Here is a 19,568-nt window from a genome sequence, read left to right as displayed (position 1 = left end):
TGCCAAAATCAAAAAAGTTCATTTTATTTCTCATTAATGTACACTCAGCACCACATTTTGACAGAAAAAAAACAGAAATGTAGAAAAATTGAAATATCACATGATCATAAGTATTCAGACCCTTTGCAGCGACATTCATATTTAATTCACATGCTGTCCATTTCTTCTGATCCTCCTCGAGATGGTTCTGCTTCTTTATTGGAGTCCAGCTGTGTTTAATTAAACTGATTGGACTTGATTAGGAAAGGCACACACCTGTCTATATAAGACCTTCCAGCTCACAGTGCATGTCAGAGCAAATGAGAATCATGAGGTGGAAGGAACTGCCCAAGGAGCTCAGAGACAGAACTGTGGCAAGGCACAATCTGTAGGGATGGCAAAAACGGAACGATCAAGCGATCGAATCATTTGGAACAATTGATTCAGAAAAAGAATCGATCTTATGGAACGTTCGAAACATCTCCCTGCAGCGACATCTGGTGGCCAATCTCAAAATAACACGCTCAAACAGTACAGCAGTGTTGCCACTCCAAATTGCAATTTAAGGTGTAGGAGAGAGAAATAACATAGTGGGAGAGAGAAAAAGTGAGTAAAAAACACCCTAAATATCTTTAGCAATACAAATTAACTGTCTCCCGTTGATTCTTGGTTTGTGTGATTTTAATTTTGCCTTTCAAATAGGCCGTCACTTCTCAAAATAACTTCATGGCTCAAATGCTTTGTCTCAATCCACATTGCATAAATCAATTTTCTCATCTCTTGTTACATGTTAGAATATCACATTTACTCAAAAGATTGATGTGGAGTGGAATTACTAGCTCTAGCTGCAACAGTCCTCCATTATCTCGAGACGAGAAAGTGACCCAAAAGAGACATATTGGCACATTTGCGATTGAGCAGTCATCCGCTTTTGACAACACAGCTGCCAAGATGATTTGGAAAGTTGCCAGATTTTGCAGAGGGTCACCAAATTGACAACACTGCAGTAGAGTGTTTTTGTGTATCTTGTTGTCACTTAACTTATGTTTTGTTTTGTTAAGGTTTGTCGTATTATTTGTATGAAAGGATATATTGTTTCAATCTATCAGTATTTGTAGGGTGTGCTTGTGTACAATATAGACATTAGTCAGGATTTGTAGGGCATGCTTGTGTACATTCAAGCATTTTTATTCAGAAAGACGATCTGTTCAACAGTGCTTGGACTGAGACGGTTTCTTCTCTTGTTTAATATCTCACCTGCTTTTGAGAAGATTCTCTCACACGGGACTGATGTGGCAGGAATGGAGAGATATGTCTTGGCCAGCTCAAAAAGATGAGGGAATACAGCTGCATGTCGGTTCCAGAAATCCAAAGGGTCATCTCTTCTGGGCAGGTATGGGGCTGAGAGATAGCGCTGAACCTGGAGAGTAAGATGCTGTATCAGTTATATAACAATAAATATGAATGAAAAACAATTACAACCTCATTCAATCACTGTTAGCATAGTGTGTGTCTGTGGGGGTGGCCTACCTCAACAGTAGCATCAGCAGTGGCACTCTGTCTTTGAGAAGTCTCCCCCACCATGCTGTCAAATCCATCCCACAGGCTCTCCTCCTTGTGCTCACTGGGTTGTGGTCCTGTTGCTGATGTGGACGGCACACAAGCACTTGCTTGTTCATGAGAAGCTGCTCGAATGACAGCACAGCACTCCGCTGTCAAAGCCTTCACGCCTGGTCTGCATTCTTTGGACATCCGAATGCAAGAACTTTGAACCGAGGATCTAAGACAGTTGAGACAGCTAGGACCCTCACAACCTCCACTCCACATCGCTCTCTCAAGTTCTTATGAAGGTTATTGCTCAACTGAAGGGCAGTTGGGCAACTTAATCTCCCATGTTGTTCAACAATTTTGCAATGTATTTGTCTCACTAAAGGAATGATTTTTGAGGCTGACACTCTCTTTTCAGAGGAGAGCTCCACAGTTGCTTCATTAAATACAGCAAGAAGCTGAAGGCACTCACTTAATGTGTCATTGTCAGCACTGTTTAAGGGAGTCAAGCTTGTGTTCAAGCAGGCCAAGCTGCTGCCACTGCTTCACGCTGCTCCAGCAGACGCTCAAACATTGCATAAGTGCTGTTCCATCTTGTCTCTATTTCCTGTATTAGTTTCATCATTGGTTTTCCCATTCGCAGCTGGATGTCCGAAAGCTTCTGCTTAGCACTGGCACTAGATCGGAAGAGGCCTACTATCTGCCTAGATTGAAGACGCAGAGCATGCAGTGCAGGAGTTTGCTCTATGGCTTGTTTCACCACCAAATTCATGTATGAGCAAAACAAGGCACATGACGTACCTGCAAACGTTGTGCACAAGCTATCATATTGGCAGCATTATCAGTGACTAAGCATGTAATGTTCTTCTCGATTCCCCATGAACGTAAAAGAGTGCTCTTTGCCTCCTTCAGTGTTCAGCTGTGTGAGTCTCAGGAAAATTAGTGACCCCAAGTACAGTGGTGGAAAGCTTTCCATTCTCATCATTAAAGTGGCATGTAACTGCTGGTAAGCATCCATGTTTATTGATGTCCACATATCTGAGGTCAAGCTGACAGTTTTGACCTTTTTCAACTGAGCCATCGCTTTCTCTTTGGTCTCAGTATATCTGGACTTCAGCATTGTTTTCAGTGTGTTCCTGGATGGAAGGATGTAGTTGGGGTCAAGTTTTTTAACAAAGTTCCTGAAACCCTCATCTTCCACAATTGAAAAAGGTTGTGAGTCCTTCACAATAAGGTCAACTAGGGCCTCATCTAATTCTTTTTGCCTCCTGTCAAAGAACAAGAAAAAGACTGAGTTAGAAGGAATGCTGCCATGCAACTTCATGTGTTATATTGTACATCTATGTGTACATCTAACTGTAGAACAATATGATCTCTTTTAGTGATTGTATTTCTTGTAATGACAAATGTGAATAATAATCTTTATGATTTTTTTCAAGTTTCATTTTTGACCATTTGTAAATTTTTGCTATTGTATTGCTGTCCATTTTGTATTTCAACTTCGTTGCACTATGTGTTATTTGCGCTATTCTTTCAGGTGTTTATGGAGATCTCTTTGTGTGGTCCTCTGTTTCTGGCACGTTATCTGCACAGTGGAGCTGTCATGACAGTATAATTCCCCACTGTAGCATCAATACAGCTTCTCACTCCACTATCTACCAATAAATGTATAGGTGTATAAAAATGACATGAATGCATTACCACAAACACCATGCTGGCCTCGGTTTGATTCAGCACTTGGTTGTGTAGCGCTAGATGTGCAGACGTCCGGATGTTTTGTTCGCAGGTGTCTCCACATAGTTGTGGTATTACTACAAAATGCAAGCTGCTGCATGCAATGTAAACATTTCACTTTTTTTGCTTCAGGAAGGTCAAAGTGTTCCCAGACAGCTGACCTGGGACGCTTTCCACCACCATCCATTTTAAGTTCTCAATCCAAAATCAATGCTCAGTACAAGACACTCAGAGAGGCAAGACTTCGCAAAAAAATTGCAGATTGCAACTGCTTTTAAATGTTTTACAATTCAATTCAATTCAATTCAATTCAAAGAGGCTTTATTGGCATGACAAACACACATTCACATTGCCAAAGCATTACATAAAATAAGCACACATATAAACAGTTTAACACACTTCACTGGAGTGAAAACAGTGCAAGACAGTAGTTTTACAGCCAATCACGCGAGGGCACAAGAATGATTATTTTATATATAAAGTATATATGTAACTTGGATATATTTTGCATATAATAGGGCATTTTCATATTGTGTAATGATAGTATTTTATTTACTATTCAATTTTAGGAAAAGGATCACAGGATCATCGCGTGTTTCACTTCCGTTTCACTGAAACAAAAACAACCGTGATGTTTCAAACCAGTTGGCGTTCCATGGGAACGCAACATGGAACAGTCACGTGACATCGTCCTTCTGATACAGACCTCGGAACAGCGTTTCGAATCACAAGTTCCACCGGGGTTTCGGTGCGTACCAAAACACTGTTCCGATTTCGCCATCATTACAGATCTGGCCAAGGTTACAAAAGAATTTCTGCAGCACTCAAGGTTCCTCAGTACACAGTGGCCTCCATAATCCTCAAATGGAAGAAGTTTGGGACGACCACAACTCTTCCTCGACCTGGCCGTCCAGCCAAACTGAGCAATCGTGGGAGAAGAGCCTTGGTGAGAGGTAAAGAAGAACCCAAAGATCACTGTGGCTGAGCTCCAGAGATGCAGTCGGGAGATAGGAGAAAGTTCCACAAAGTCAACTATCACTGCAGCCCTCCACCAGTCGGCGCTTTATGGCAGAGTGGCCCGACGGAAAGCCTCTCCTCAGTGCAAGACACATGAAAGCCCGCATAGAGTTTGCCAAAAAACACATGAAGGACTCCCAGACTATGAGAAATAATATTCTCTGGTCTGATGAGACCAAGATTGAACTTTTTGGTGTTAATTCTAAGCGGTATGTGTAAAGAAAACCAGGCACTGCTCATCAGCTGCCCAATACAATCCCTATAGTGAACATGGTGATGGGAGCATCATGTTGTGGGGGTGTTTTTCAGCTGCAGGACAGGACGACTGGTTGCAATTGAAGGAAGGATGAATGCGGCCAAGTACAGAGATATCCTGGAGGAAAACCTCTTCCAGAGTGCTCAGGACCTCAGACTGGGCCGAAGGTTCACCTTTCAACAGGACAATGACCCTCAGCACACAGCAAAATAACAAAGGAGTGGCTTCAGAACAACTCTGTGACCGTTCTTGACTGGCTCAGCCAGAGACCTGACCTAAACCCAATTGAGCATCTCTGGAGAGACCTCAAAATGGCTGTCCACCAACGTTCACCATCCAACCTGACAGAACTGGAGAGGATCTGCAAGGAAGAATGGCAGAGGATCCCCAAATCCAGGTGTGGAAAACTTGTTGCATCATTCCCAAGAAGACTCATGGCTGTACTAGCTGAAAAGGGTACTTCTACTCAATACTGAGCACAGGGTCTGAATACTTATGACCATGTGATATTTCAGTTTTTCTTTTTTAATACATTTGCAAAAATTTCTACATTTCTGTTTTTTTCTGTCAAGATGGGGTGCTGAGTGTACATTAATGAGAAATAAAATGAACTTTTTTGATTTTGGCAAATGGCTGCAATGACACAGTGAAAAAATTTCAAGGGGTCTGAATACTTTCCCTACCCACTGTATCATCACCTGGTGACCAGTCACAAACATTTACCTTCAGCTGACTGAAGACTCCCCCAGCTCTGGGTTTTGTCCTCCTCCTGAGACCCTGCCTGATCCTGTATCTGTGACTAAACCTTCAGATGATGTAGAGCTCTTTCTTTAAGCTCAGTGTCCCATCTCCTGCCAAGTAAATAAAGAAGTCTCGTGAAAATCAAGTTCATGACAGCTTTAAACAGGGTTGAGTTTTCCTGACAAGCAAAAAGCAAACATGTAAACATAGAAATATATGTAAATACATGTATTCATTATGTTCTTTAATACTGGGTTTCAATTTCAATTAGTTATTTCAGCCACAACAATAAAACTTAACATTTTGTAGGACAACTTTGACCTTTTAGGGGAGGAAACCCAAACTCTGAAGATCTTTAGATCTTGATCTGCAGCAGTGGGTGGTATTTCTCACAAGTCCATCCACAGGAACACAGGAACCAAGGTTTCCCTGCAGAACGTTGCATTGTAAACGACATGATTAATGCACTTCAAAATTCAATGTTTTCAGGTTGTGTCTAGTGGTTGAACTCATTCCTCTCATCCCAACACTGAAAACTCCCCTTAGATGGTCCTCTATGCATTACTTCTTAGAGTAACATTAATTAATTCTGGAGTTCAGATTTTATAATAAGGAATCCTTCAATATTGCTTAAAATGTGCACTTTATCTGTTCTGTGAAAAGTGTTTTGCTTTTCTGTTGCAAGACACAGTAAATAAATACCAATGAATTCAGCAAATTCAGTGAATGTTTGTTTTTAAGATGATGGATGAATTCTTCTATTTCAATCAAGACAGTCAAAGATGTCTGACAGTTTTCTGCATACACTAATGTTAGGACACATCTTCTCATTCATCTGACTAGTAGTGGACTCCATAAACAGATAATTTAATTATTCATCTATTCAATGTTTAAACTGGGCTGCACAGTGGAGTAGTGGTTAGCACTTTTGCCTTGCAGCAAGAAGATCCCTGGTTCGCTTTCTGGGACGGGAAGATTTTTCATTATCGTCAAAAGGACTTGATTTCATTCTTCGACATGGAAGGTGACCTGGTATACTGCAGCAGGGAAGCTGATTGATAAAACTGTTTGATAAACATACAACATTTGTATTATCTTACTGCCATGGTAAAACAGTAACTTAAGCATATTAAGTAACTTTAAGCATGTTAAAAAGCCGTAAGTAACAATTTTGTTGAGAAATTTCACTGTTTGCACATTAAAAAGGTTAAAAAAAAAACACGTGCCAGATATCTCAACAATGATAGCCAATCATAAAAAACGGTTTTCATATTTGAATTCAGCACATCAAAATACATAAGAATTGATACAATTTATTTCAGAAGCTGGCAACTTTTAAAAAATTGTAGACCATTGTTATTAACAATATATTTATATACACACACACACACATACATACACATATATATACATTATATATACCAATGTACAAATGTAAACAGACAAAAGTACAAAAATAGTGCAATGAAAAAGCAGTAAATATTACACACAATTTTAAAATTACACTTTCTTCATATTGTGTGCCAGGAAACCAGCATATTCACATTTTCAGGTAACAGTGAACTTCTTGTTTTATTCACAATGTACCCATAGGCTAGCCTAGCCGCGCTAGACCCATGTTCTGAAGAAGCAAGGGTCTAGGACCGCTCGACGGGGAGGGAGGCGGGCTAAAAGGTTGTCTTTCAAATCACTCTGCAGCAATTGGGTAGGTATACAACCAATCAGTGCAACGAATAGGCTGACGTAGTTCCTCGAGTGCCGGCGGATTGTGGCTAAGTACCATTAGCATCCCAACCAGCAGAGCCAACTGGTATATTAAGGATTTGCCATATCCCGTCGGCAGAAGTCCAAATACGTCTTTCTTCTAAATGAAACACTTCAGTGCCGCTCTTTGTTTATCTTTCAAGTTGAATTTCAGCTTCAAATCTTTAAGGGCTGTGGCCAAAGCCGAGTCGAAAGATAACTGTTTATTGTGCGCCGGTTGTTTCTGTCAGACTCGTCGCGCCTCTGTCGTCACTTAGTTACGCCCGCCTTCTGACTCTACACTTCATGGTGATTGGTCCGGCCAGTTTTAGGAGCATCCAGCCTCGAGCCTTATGGAGCGTAACTAGACCCACCCTGGCAGAGAATTAAATTTGTTGCCGTGGGTTGTCTAGCGCGGCTAGGCTACCCATAGGCTGTATTGGGACCATGGAAAAAGTGCCTAGAAAGTGAATTTCATTCCACTCACGTGGATCTACATGAACTCTGCTTTATAAGATATATCTATTGCTAATTAGTAACCAAAAAAAGTTTCTACTCACCGTTTCCAGTCATTTTTTTAATAATTAGCGTTTTTGTGTCGGTCTTTTTTTACTGTGGCGTAGTGATATTTACACGGGCGGACGAGGATTTGCAGTGCGTGCAGCGGTTTTTGGTCACGTGGAAAATAGGAGCCGAGTCCGGTTGCCGTGGTTTCAGATAAACACCCATCATGGCGTCCACTGTATCTAGCACAGATACCAGCGAAGATGATGAAAAGAAAAGAAAGACAAGGAAACCGCCTTCAAAAGTTACTATAAAAGGTTCGAAACAATGCAATATGCATCTCACAGATGTCCAGGGCGAAGACGTGCAGGACTTTACACGGAAACGGTGGGAAACTTACACAACCTGCGTTAGACAGTGGCTTTCTCTGCAGGGTGCGTGTAAGGACCTTGCTGAAAATTATAAACATTGCGTCAATGTTGATTTTGACAATGTTCCCGAGGACGCTGGTTTCCATAAGACATGCTACATGCGATTTATTTGTAAAAGGCGTTTGAAGATACCTCCACAGTCAGGTACATCTACCGAGTCCACTGAGGTAAGCCAAACTGAAAGTGACAGTGAACACATGGCTAGCACAACATCAGGATGACTAAAAATCCTGCCCCTGATAGTGTTTTGCAGGTAGTCCACTGTAGTTGCAAATCAACCAAATGTGAAACTGAAAGATGTTCTTGTATGTCTGCAAGACTGTCTTGTACAGATTTATGTCGGTGCCAAACATGCGAGAATGTTTCAAAAGAAACAGAGGACAGAGCTGTATGGGATGATGACTTTGATGAAAGTGATATTGATGAGTAATATACGCACCATGTCACCATGTACAGTTTATTTTATTTTATTTTATTTTTATTTTCTATATTTGGATGTGTATTAATTTTTATTTTCATATTCAGAGACATAGTCGTATTTGAATAAATGTTTTACACCATACTTGTAAATGACTCTGACCTATTGTGCATTTATTTTTTTGTCTTATTCCATTTTTGACATTATTCCGATTTAGGAGGGCGTAGTAGCAATTCGGTTGATTTTCAGCCATTTATGGCCATGGTGTGCATTTTTTATTTTCTATCTTTCATTACACAGTAGGTTGTGATATTTTTAATATATGACACATAAGCTTTTAGCTAAATGTACTATATATTTCATTGTGCTGGGTGAAAATCACTTAAGTTGAAGCGTTTCCTTCAAGAAATTAGCTACATTTCTCACTCTGAATTCACCTATGTGTACACTAAGGCACCAATACTTGTTTCAAATGTTTGGCAGATGTGTTTATGACATTTGATAAAGATTTTGTGTTGCCAGAATTAACATAGCACTTAAAACAAGCAAAAACAGCAGCACCAGTTTTTCGTTTTTTGGGTATTCTCATAAAGATACATTTCTAGCTGGTGACAAAGTTCGGACAAATATTCTCAGTAGAACTTTTAACCCAGAGTCTAGAAGGGTATCGTCTATGAAAAAATGCATTGAACATGTAGATCCAGCGTAGTGGAGTGAAATTCACTTCCTAGGCACTTTTTCCATGGTCCCAATACAGCCTAAACGCAGGTTGTGTAAGTTTCCCACCGTTTCCGTGTAAAGTCCTGCACGTCTTCGCCCTGGACATCTGTGAGATGCATATAGCATCGTTTCGATCCTTCTTTAGTAACTTTTGAAGGCGGTTTCCTTGTCTTTCTTTTTTTTTTTTCCATCATCTTCGCTGGTATCTGTGCTAGATACAGTGGACGCCATGTTGTGTGTTTATCTGAAACCACGGCAACAGGACTCGGCTCCTATTGGTTCACGTGACCAAAAACTGCTGCACGCACTGTAAATCCTAGTCCGCCCGTGTAAATATCACTCCGCCACAGTAAAAAAAGACAGACACAAAAACGCTAATTATTAAAAAATGACTGGAAACGATGAGTAGAAACTTTTTTTGGTTACTAATTAACAATAGATATATCTTATAAAGCAGAGTTCATGTAGATCCACTTGAGTGGAACGAACCAACACAATCTCGTTCAGCCAGTACAGCCTACCAGCCTTGGAAAATATGAGCTCCACAGGGGTCGAAGTGGCCGGAACGCAGAGGCAGTACTTGGCGGCCAACGCCAGCTTTGGCTAGTGGTCTGAGTTCTGCTTCAACCATCCAAGCGGCCCAGACTTAATTCGGGTAGTCGGCCAAATACTGTTCCATCTCTCTTTTGCCACTTTCGTCTTGCTCCTCAGGATTGTCATCATCGGAGTCTGACTGCAGTAGCATGGACATCTCCTGATGCTTTTTTTTTCGTGGCGGTGGGACAGCAGCAGCATCCTTGCCATGCGTTTCTGCCGGCTCCTTTCCGCCTGCCGCTGGTGCAGATGTTCAGCCAAGCGGACAACCTTTAAATCAAACAACATTTTATTATTCAGATCTCAAATCACGAGTCATGCAAGATAAAGCAGTATGACATAGGAATAAATGCATAACTAAATATATAATTTCACTCAATTTAGGTCTAATAATAATAATAATATTATTCACACCTCGATGTAGACGAGATCCTTTTTCTCGTTGTCGAGGAATCTCACCTGTATGAAGTGCAGGTCCAGTGCAGAGGATAGGAGCTAAAGGCTGCTGGGATCCAAATCCGTCAGCTGCCATCTGCTGTCGATCTCCGCTATCAGCGTCTCCTTCATCTCTGTGATGGCGGGTCTGTCATCCTCCTCAGGTGACAGGTGGCGTTTCTTCAGGTTGAACAGCATCGGCAGAGTAGCGGACAAAGACAGATTCTCTTCCTGAGACAGCAGTTCTGTCAATGTTATTAGAGGTCCCAGCACTTCTGTTACCTCTTGTGCCAGCTTCCACTGGTCTGCTGTCGGGTCCAGAGTGTCATCACTTTTTTTGTTATGTTTTGATCTGACAAAACAGCGGTCACTGGCCATCTCTGCTAAGCAGTCGGCTGAGGCAGGAGATGGCCCAGAATGCTGCCTTCAACCAGGCTTTCCCTCCATTGTAAGCGATGCCCACCTCAGTATGTACGTTGTACATTGTAAATAGTTTTTGATTTTGCTGCTGGCTAATAAAGTATTTTCTGCATCATAACTTTACATTTTGTCTGTTAAGACACTGGTGGGAAGAGAGTCAATAGTATTGTGGCAAAGTGGGCTAAGAGAGAATAGATAGACAACGCCACCTGGGGACTTGCACCCCAAGATATACTTGGACAACTCACAACAGGGGTAGGCACGCAGATCGAAATGAAATCCACAGACTGGAGGACGTGATTTCACAGCAAAGTCAAAACATTTTATTAAACAAAACGAATTAAAACAAGCAGACTAAATCATAAGATGTGGTGTGGGAGCTTCCAAAAGAAATAACTTACTACAGGGCTGAGGCTTACCACGACGGCGGTAACAAAAAAAAGGAGGAGAAATCCACACTACACAGCACCCGTGACACAGCAACAAATAAGTGATCAGGGGACCGCTGCCGCTCCGGGGCCCTCAGCACCTGTCAACAGGAAAAAAAGCACACACAATTAAAACATGCAACAAGCAGCCCTCACACCACAAATAATAAACACAACAACCCCCAAAAAGGAAAAAACAACACAAACAATTAATCAAAACCAGAATTAACACAAATTATTCACAACATAAGAAAACTAATCTCAAACCAAAGCCCACAATAAAGCACATAATCCAAAAATAAGAAGCAGAATAACAAAAAAACAAATCCAAATATAAACTACACAAAACAGGGACTCAAATGAAAAGCTAACAGAAAAAAAGGGACCGCAAACAAAGCAAATAACGTCTGCAACTTTAAGAAACAGAGCCAGAATCTCCACAGCGGCGGTGTCTGGCACACACGCTGCCCCCAGCCAATCCCCAGCCTGCCCTAACAGCAGCAGCACTGGCGAGGAGACAACGCCACTCAAAAAAGAGACAGCCAAGACAGCAGTGCCAGGGTGAGGGGGGAGCGGCCGGACAAGAAGTCACTGACCTGCAAATAGAGGGGAATAAAAGGAAGGAAAAGGTTGAGTAATTCAATATATTTGCCAAGTGAGGCTGACTGGTTGGACAGCAACAGAGGAGGCCTGCAGCCCATGCTCAGCTGGTGATGGCCACGGGAATGTGCCGCACCCACGAGCTCCACAGTCCAGTCCTCAGGTATGCCACGCTGCACTGATTAAAAACGCCAACACTGCACAGCACAATTTCCACACTCGCTCACACGGAGGCTTGCCGGCTCCGTAAAGGAGGAAGAGGAAGAGAGGAAGACAGAGGGGCCAACCACATGCCTTTATACTCTGCCACTAATTGATGGTCACACTACCCCTAGTGGCAGGGAGTGCAATCCTGCATCTTGCCACAGTATGAATGAAACAATTCTTCATTCCTGAATAATGTATTTGTGTTTAATGAGATTTAACATGTTTTAACACAAGCTACTTTATGGTTCATATTTCCGTTGATCAAATTACACCAAAGCAATACTGATTGATCAAACTGGAATATTCTTAAAACAGCTGTTTTAATATTTTGGGATTTAATTTCTGATATAATCTTGCTAACCTTCACAAATTAAGAATTGCATAGACACATCTGCAAAAGGTACAAAAATTTATCAGAATTACATTCAACAGAACAATAGCGGTCCAGAGACAGAAAAATTGCAGTATAACAAGCAGAATAACTTTAAACTTTTGTATGACAAATCATGCATCAGTGCATCCCGTACATCTCTGCCCTCCTCTACACCTTGTGCCTCTGCATCATGTGCTGCTGCTTCAGGTACATCCTAATAAGGGGATTATTTATGAGCAATGAACACACCGAGACCCAAAGAGGAAGAATCCGCTCAGATGGGGTGCCTGTCTTATGGCACATAAGACAGCCATCTGAAACACATACACAGCATACATATTTTAATACCTAATAGCAGTAAATTGTAGCCATTACAGAATTGGACACGGGACTGATATAAGATAACTGTAGTGAACTTGTATTACCCTCATATGCTGTCTAGTTCGTATCCTCTTGTTTTAAGCTTGATACTACTGTATCGCCTCCTGTGTGTCTTGACTCGCCGCACTCAGCTTTCTTCAACTCTTCTTTTACTTTGAATCTGACAGAAAGCCAGAGACCGAGCAGCAGGTGTAACATCGCCTACATCCATCCGTCCATTCTCTATACTAGGGATGTGCGCGACTAGTCGTTTAATCGTTTAACCGCCTACTCATTTATTAAACGTTTAGTATTTTACTAGTCGGTTAAACGCTAGTGTGCCCCCCACCCCGACTGGGCGCTGCCATGCAGCTCTATGCTCGGGCGTGCGCCGCACGCTCGTCCCGTCTGGGCTACCTGGTTGATCCTGCCAGTAGCATATGCTTGTCTCTTTTTTCAACCCCCGCTATCCCCCTCATCATTAGCTGTGTTTTGAACACTCCAGCTACACCCACCACCCCGAAGCAAAGCATCGGCTCCAGTATGTGCTGCTCGTGGACTGTCATGGCACACCGACCCGCTGCCGTTACGCACAGACGCAGCGGTACTTTCTGTCTTAGTGGACGACTGAACATCTTCATCAGAGGGTGAATATTCCACTTCAGAATATGAGTAAGCCATTACTTGACAAAGTACTTTGTCAGCGTTGACCAGACCTCTCGGTATGGTGAGTTTTCTCACTCTAAAATGTGCCGTCTTGCGCTCTGATACACTCCGACGGCAAGTCTCGTCTCCTCGGTTTTCAAACTCTAAATTCCAAAACTTTGAATGAAAACACGCCCACAACTGATGCTCCGATTAAAGTTCCAGATGTCCGCCATCTCCTGGTGTACAGTACATGAGGCACACGAGGCAGTATATTTGAAGCTATGGCTTGTTATGTTCAGCAATGTTGCTTGTCGCAATATTGCGACTTTGGCGCTTAAAGGGTTAAATTGAAAGTTTTCCGAACCGACTAGTCGCCAATAAAATTAGCGACTAGTCGGTTCGGAAATTAGTCGAAATTCCCATCCCTACTCTATACACCGCTTTTTCCTCGCGGGGAGTCTATCCCAGCTGACTCAGGTGAAGGCAGGGGACACCCTGGACAGGTCACCAGTCTGTCGCAGGGCCACATATATAGACGAACAATCACTCTCGCATTCACACCTATGGACAATTTAGAGTAACCAATTAACCTCAGCATATTTTTGGACTGTGGGAGGAAGCCGGAGTGCCCGGAGAAAACCCATACATGCACAGGGAGAACATGCAACCTCCATGCAGAAAGACCCACCCCGGGATTTGAACCGGGGATCTTCTTGCTGCAAGGCGAAAGCGCTAATCACCTATCCACTATGCAGCCCCATCGTGTACATGTCCTCATAGACATATATACGTAGACGCCTCATTGACTGCGGCTGCACACTCGAGCGATGTGCCTGCAGCGCCGCCATCTTGGACCGGGGCCAGCCGAGGCAGCGGTGCATAGACATCTATGGAGGAGAGAGGTACTGCTGAATCTAAAAGTGGAATTATTCGCCAAATTTTGAACCGATTGCCAAACTGTTTGATTTTTAGAAACGTCACACGTGTAGCTACTATACAAGGTGCTCGGATATTTTTTTACAATGCAGGTTTTGCCATACTGCTATTATTACTACTGTTAATAATAATTATTATTATTATTACTACTCTTAATATTATATCAATTATTACTATTATTACTGCTATTATTACTATTATTTTTATCATTATTATTACTATTATATCACGTGTATAAATCACGTTCTTTCGGAAACCTTAAACATGTGAGAAAAGTAGCTAGAGATAAAGAATTGTCTACAACAAAAATAGTTCCATCATAAATCAGGGCTATTAGATCAATCAGACGCTGTATTCTAACCCACCAATTACTGCAGTAAGTTGCTAGGAACGCTAGATTCATAACATCGAATTTTAAACAAAAAATTGTCTCAGATTAGTTATTTCACCGGTAAGCAGCTGTGTAATACACAGGATGATGCAGAGAGCTGGTTAGATCATGGGTAGTAGAAGCCAGACACGGAGCTGAGGGGTTCTATCCGTCTTCTCGGCGTTTATTTCACTCTAGCTATGACAACCTGCTAACAATATATTATTTCTTACATACATCTTACATGTGAAAAGTAATCCCACATGCTCTTGTTCCCTTACAGCGCTCATTAGAGCATCCATACCAATGACGTATATATAGAGCTAGACCGCTCACTGCTCGGCGAACAACAGCAGCGCCATGGTAAATCGGCGCTGACTTCCGGTAGTGGTAAGAAGCTGTGGCGCGCTATTTGATCCTGTGTAAATACACCAACTTCAAGGCCTGCTTGTCATCAGTGATGGGACAATATGTGTTATGTTATGGCTTTTACTGTTAGCAGACAATAAAATCTCTGTCCTAGGCACGTTTTCACGGCAATCACAGCGTTGTTTAGCCCTCACAGACAGAGACAGAGACCACCACACAATAATGAGTGCTGAATGCTGATGCAGTGATTGTGTCAATAACAACTGTTTCATACTTTCTGCAGCATTAGTGTTTTACTTACCTGGGCTCTAAAAATATTGGAACCAATGCCACTGCTGCCTGGCTGGTTTGGGTTGTCCTCACTGCGATCTAAAACATTTGATAAAAAAAATTAACATGGCAAATTCCCAAAAGATGTGTTTCTGTTTCACCAATACCTGAAAGAAAACATTATCACAATGAATGGCTGCAAATCAAAATGAAAGCCAAAAACCGATCCTGAATCATTTTCATAGCCACACAAACTGACAAGAAAAGAACTAAATTGAAATAATGAGCAACCATTAACAATTAAGGAACATAACCTTTTTCTCTGGTTTCCCCAGATTGAGGGATGGTACAGCCCCTGGCCTGAGAAGCTTGTGTTGCACATGTTTTGAGAGGATGAAGTCCTCCTCCCTGAAATGGTTGCTGCATACATAATTATGATCATCTCCTCTTGGTCCCCACCGCTTCTCTACTGATGGCCTGTATCCATTGCTCTCTCAGTGTGCTGTCCTTGGACTGCTTGGGAAACCTGAAATGTGTGGCATATTATAATATATCCATAGACAATGATGCACTGTGACTGTCATTGAATACTGATAGTCACACTAGCTTACACTATACAGTTAGTGATTCAGCTAAACTGGCTGAGTGCAGCACTCAAGCCAAGGTCAGAAGGAGTTTCTGTTTGCAAACAAAGAAGCAGAGCAAATTTTAGGCAGAATGTCCCAAATAAAAGAGCCACTTACTTATGAAAGGAAATATTACAAATGGATTGGTGCAGGAGATGGCAGCACACGATTTCACCATGGTCAGATATTAGCCACATCCACCTGAAACCATAACAACAGAGACACTTAAATTAACAGGTTCATGATGTGATGATTGCAAGGTGAGTGTCAACACGTTTCCTTTCACTTACATTCCAGAGAAGGAATCACAAAACTGGTGGCATTGAAGGAGCTAGCAGAAGTGTTAACTGCTAAGTGCTATGCAGCGACGTATGCACTTGTCAGTGTCACATATGATCATGCCGTGCTGCTCACCTTCTCAAACAGATTTCTAGTTCATTAACACATATTTTCTGATGACAAAAATAGCCTTGTCACCCGTCACCAGGTCAGAGTGAGACCACAGGCACAGGGGGAATGGCGAGCCATGAGCATGACAGTGAACTGGGGAACTCTCCTGAGGAGAGTCTGCTCAGCTGCAGTCAGTGAAAAACCCAGCCAGTGCTGGTCTAGGGCCTCCTGGCCTGGTGTGCTCAACGTATTTCAAGTAGTGATGTTTCAAGATGTGCCGAGGCTTCAAAGCGTGTGTCGAGTAATGGAGGGGGCGTTTCCACGAAGTGCGTATCGAGGCTTGCTTCATTTAGGGGAGGAGCCAAAAATGATGACGTTCGAAGCCTCGTGAGCTGGTCGTACTGCTTGACTGGTTCAAGGGGCAGCAAAACGCAATGGATTCCCAGTTCACATTTGTTGGATTTTTGTCTGCTGTATCTTTGCCTGCAATCGGTTTGAGATTCTTTTTCTCCATAGAAAAAGACCAAAAGAGAAGATTCTCCCCTTTCTGGGAATACTTTGACCTGATTTCTCCTAATAAAGTGGCACATAACAGATGAAGTTTAATATGAGTATCTGTGACAACACTGCACATCGCTTGTTCTAATTAGGGTCCGAGCACCGAGGGTGCGAAGGACAGGCGGTGCCAGGGCACCGACTGTCCAAGGCACCAGCGGTGCCAAGGACCCTATTGAAACCCTAGGGTTTATTATTAGGGTCTGAGCACCGAGGGTGCAAAGGACATGCGGTGCCAGGGCACCGACTGTCCAAGGCACCAGCGGTGCCAAGGACCCTATTGAAACCCTAGGGTTTATTATTAGGGTCCGAGCACCGAGGGTGCGAAGGACAGGCGGTGCCAGGGCACCGACTGTCCAAGGCACCAGCGGTGCCAAGGACCCTATTGAAACCCTAGGGTTTATTAGGGTCCGAGCACCAACAGTGCCGAAGGACCCTATTGGAACCTTAGGGTTTTTTATTATTATTATTATTATTATTATTATTCTGCCAAAACAACTGCATTTTTCAGGGCCTGAACATGCTCGAAAAGTCATGAAAATTTGCACACACATCAGAACTGGCGAAAAATTTCTTATTTTTTAGGGCATGTGGAGGTGTGTGGCAAAATGGCTCCATAGCGCCCCCTACAAAATTTTAAAAAGTGGTATTAGGCCAACTCGGAGGGAATTTGGCCGAGAGCTAAAAAATTTGGGAGGCATATGCAGCACATCAGGAAACACAAAAAAGTCAATCACAGCCATGCTCTACACCCAACAGGAAGTGCGCCATCATGCGTTAACTGTACAAAATCTGTCATGAACTCCTCCTAGGGGGAAAGTCTTAGCGATCTGAAATTTTGCCAGTACATACAGCCGGCCTTCCTGAGAAAAAGTTATTAAAATCTTCCTCCATAGTCAAAGGGTGTGGTCGTGGCGGCCTGTCGAAATTTGATCCTTCGCCATGAAACAGGAAATGCTGTGTAACTCTCCTGAACATGCTCCAATCTGAATGAAACTTTACATGTATGATCACAGACCTGCCTCGATGACATCCATACAGCAAGATTCATTCACAGTCACAGCGCCACCTTGTGGTATCAAGAATTTGACATTTTTTAGACTTTCATGTACTATTCTTAGCCTGTTGCTCAGATTCACCTCAGATGTTGTGACATAAGCCTGAACACATTGATGATGAAGCACAGAAAAAATGGTGACGTGTGATGAAAAGGCGTGTCTGTGGCGGGACGGCAAAGTTTGATGTTTCGCCATGAAAATTGAAGTGTTCATATCTCAGCTGCAAAGGAGCCTATCTGCCCCAAACTTCATGTGCTGGACACCAGAACCAGTTTGAGGACATCCACACTGAAAAATTTAGAAAAAGTCATAGCGCCACCTCTTGGTAACAAGCAGTTTAGAAATTACATTTGCACACATCATTGCTCCAAACTTTGTCATATCATTCTGAAAATTGGTCAGCTGATTCTTCACCCCCACACAATACCACAGTGTGAAGATTTTGATATTTGATAAAATGCTGTTGCCGTGGCAACGCGTTGTTTTTGTGACAAACAAAGTACTTTTTGACAGGCTTAGAATGTTCAACAGCTCACCAAAATTTACACACACATCACAGTCGTCTCAAGGAATAACACTGTATGCATCTCGACAGGGCATGTGCTATAGCGCCCCCTGCAGTATGTTTAATAAACAGCCCCGGCAGAATGTTTCACCGACATCCACAAAATTTGGGAGGCCTATAGAGCACACCAGGACACACAAAAAAGCCTCTTGGAGCCATCCCCTAAACTCAACAGGAAGTCCGCCATTTTGAATTAAGTGGATAAAATTTCTGTATTTTTTTCATTTTTGAGAGCGAACTCCTCCTCGGGGTTAAGGTCCAGAGAGCTGAAATTTTGCCAGGATATACAACACGAAGTTATGATCAAAAGTTATTAAAAGATTCTTGCAGAGTCAAAGGGTGTGGACATGGCGACCTCCAGAATTTTGATGGTTCGCCATGAAACATAAGTGCTACCTAACTATCCTCTGCATGCTCCAATCTACCTCAGAACTCACATGATTAAACACAGTCCTGTCCTGATCACATTTATTGGCCAAAATACATTCACAGCATGTTCCATAGCGCCCCCTACAGCATTTTTAAGAATAGCCTCCACAGAGACTTTCACCAATGACTATGAAATTTGGCATGCATATGTAGCACATCAGTGCAAGCAAAAAAGTCTCTTGGAGTCATTCTCTAAACACAACAGAAAGTCAGCCATTTTGAATTAAATGTCAGATTTTTGGTGTTTTTGATCATTTTCAACAATTCATTTGTCACTGGCAATAACTCCAAAACACCTGAATTTGGGAAAATATATAAGAAACGCCTTCAGGTTGCATATTTGCGAAAATTGTTCACAAAACTCAAAGGGCATGGCCATGGCGGCCAACTGAACTTTAATGTTACGCCATGAAGCACGACGTCTTGTGTAAATCGCCTGTACATGCTGTAATCTACCTCAAACTTTACATGTTTGATCAGAGTCCAGTCCTGATGAGTTTCATAGACCACTATACAGTCACAGACATAGTGCCACCTGGTGGATGGACACAAAGTGCTGCAACAATAGTCTGTACATGCTCCAATCTGTCTGAAATTTGACCTGAGTGCTCAGAATCCAGTTCTCGTTACATCCATGAGCCTAAATACACTTTGTCGCAGCATTGCCTGGTGGACATGCCTGGGGTCGCCGACCAGCAAGGATGCGAGGACCCGTCCAACGCTGCTCGCAGCTTTATTAGGGTCCGAGCACCAACGGTGCCGAAGGACCCTATTGGAACCTTAGGGTTTTTTATTATTATTATTATTAGGGTCCGAGCACCAACGGTGCCGAAGGACCCTATTG

At 42.5% G+C, this 19,568-nt stretch overlaps 1 long non-coding RNA gene across 4 annotated transcripts in view; it reads right to left on the bottom strand.

Moving 5' to 3' along the window:
- Positions 1-19,568, bottom strand: part of LOC127531421 (uncharacterized) — an 80,677-nt gene that overhangs the window by 27,042 nt on the left and 34,067 nt on the right. For 2 of the 4 annotated variants that reach the window (XR_007938547.1, XR_007938545.1), the window contains exons 2-4: positions 15,845-15,928; positions 15,416-15,627; positions 15,142-15,200 (exon numbers count right to left, since the gene is read on the bottom strand). The exons of the other annotated variants lie outside the window; for them this stretch is intronic. This is a non-coding gene — a long non-coding RNA (uncharacterized LOC127531421). Of the gene's footprint in view, positions 1-15,141; positions 15,201-15,415; positions 15,628-15,844; positions 15,929-19,568 lie in introns of those variants that run through there. 4 annotated transcript variants of the gene reach the window in all.

The sequence above is a fragment of the Acanthochromis polyacanthus genome, chromosome 20 (genome assembly GCF_021347895.1).
Source record: "Acanthochromis polyacanthus isolate Apoly-LR-REF ecotype Palm Island chromosome 20, KAUST_Apoly_ChrSc, whole genome shotgun sequence".
Lineage (NCBI taxonomy): Eukaryota > Metazoa > Chordata > Actinopteri > Pomacentridae > Acanthochromis > Acanthochromis polyacanthus.
The sequence above is the reverse complement of the archived record's forward strand: the minus strand, read 5'-3'. Positions and strand labels throughout refer to the sequence as shown.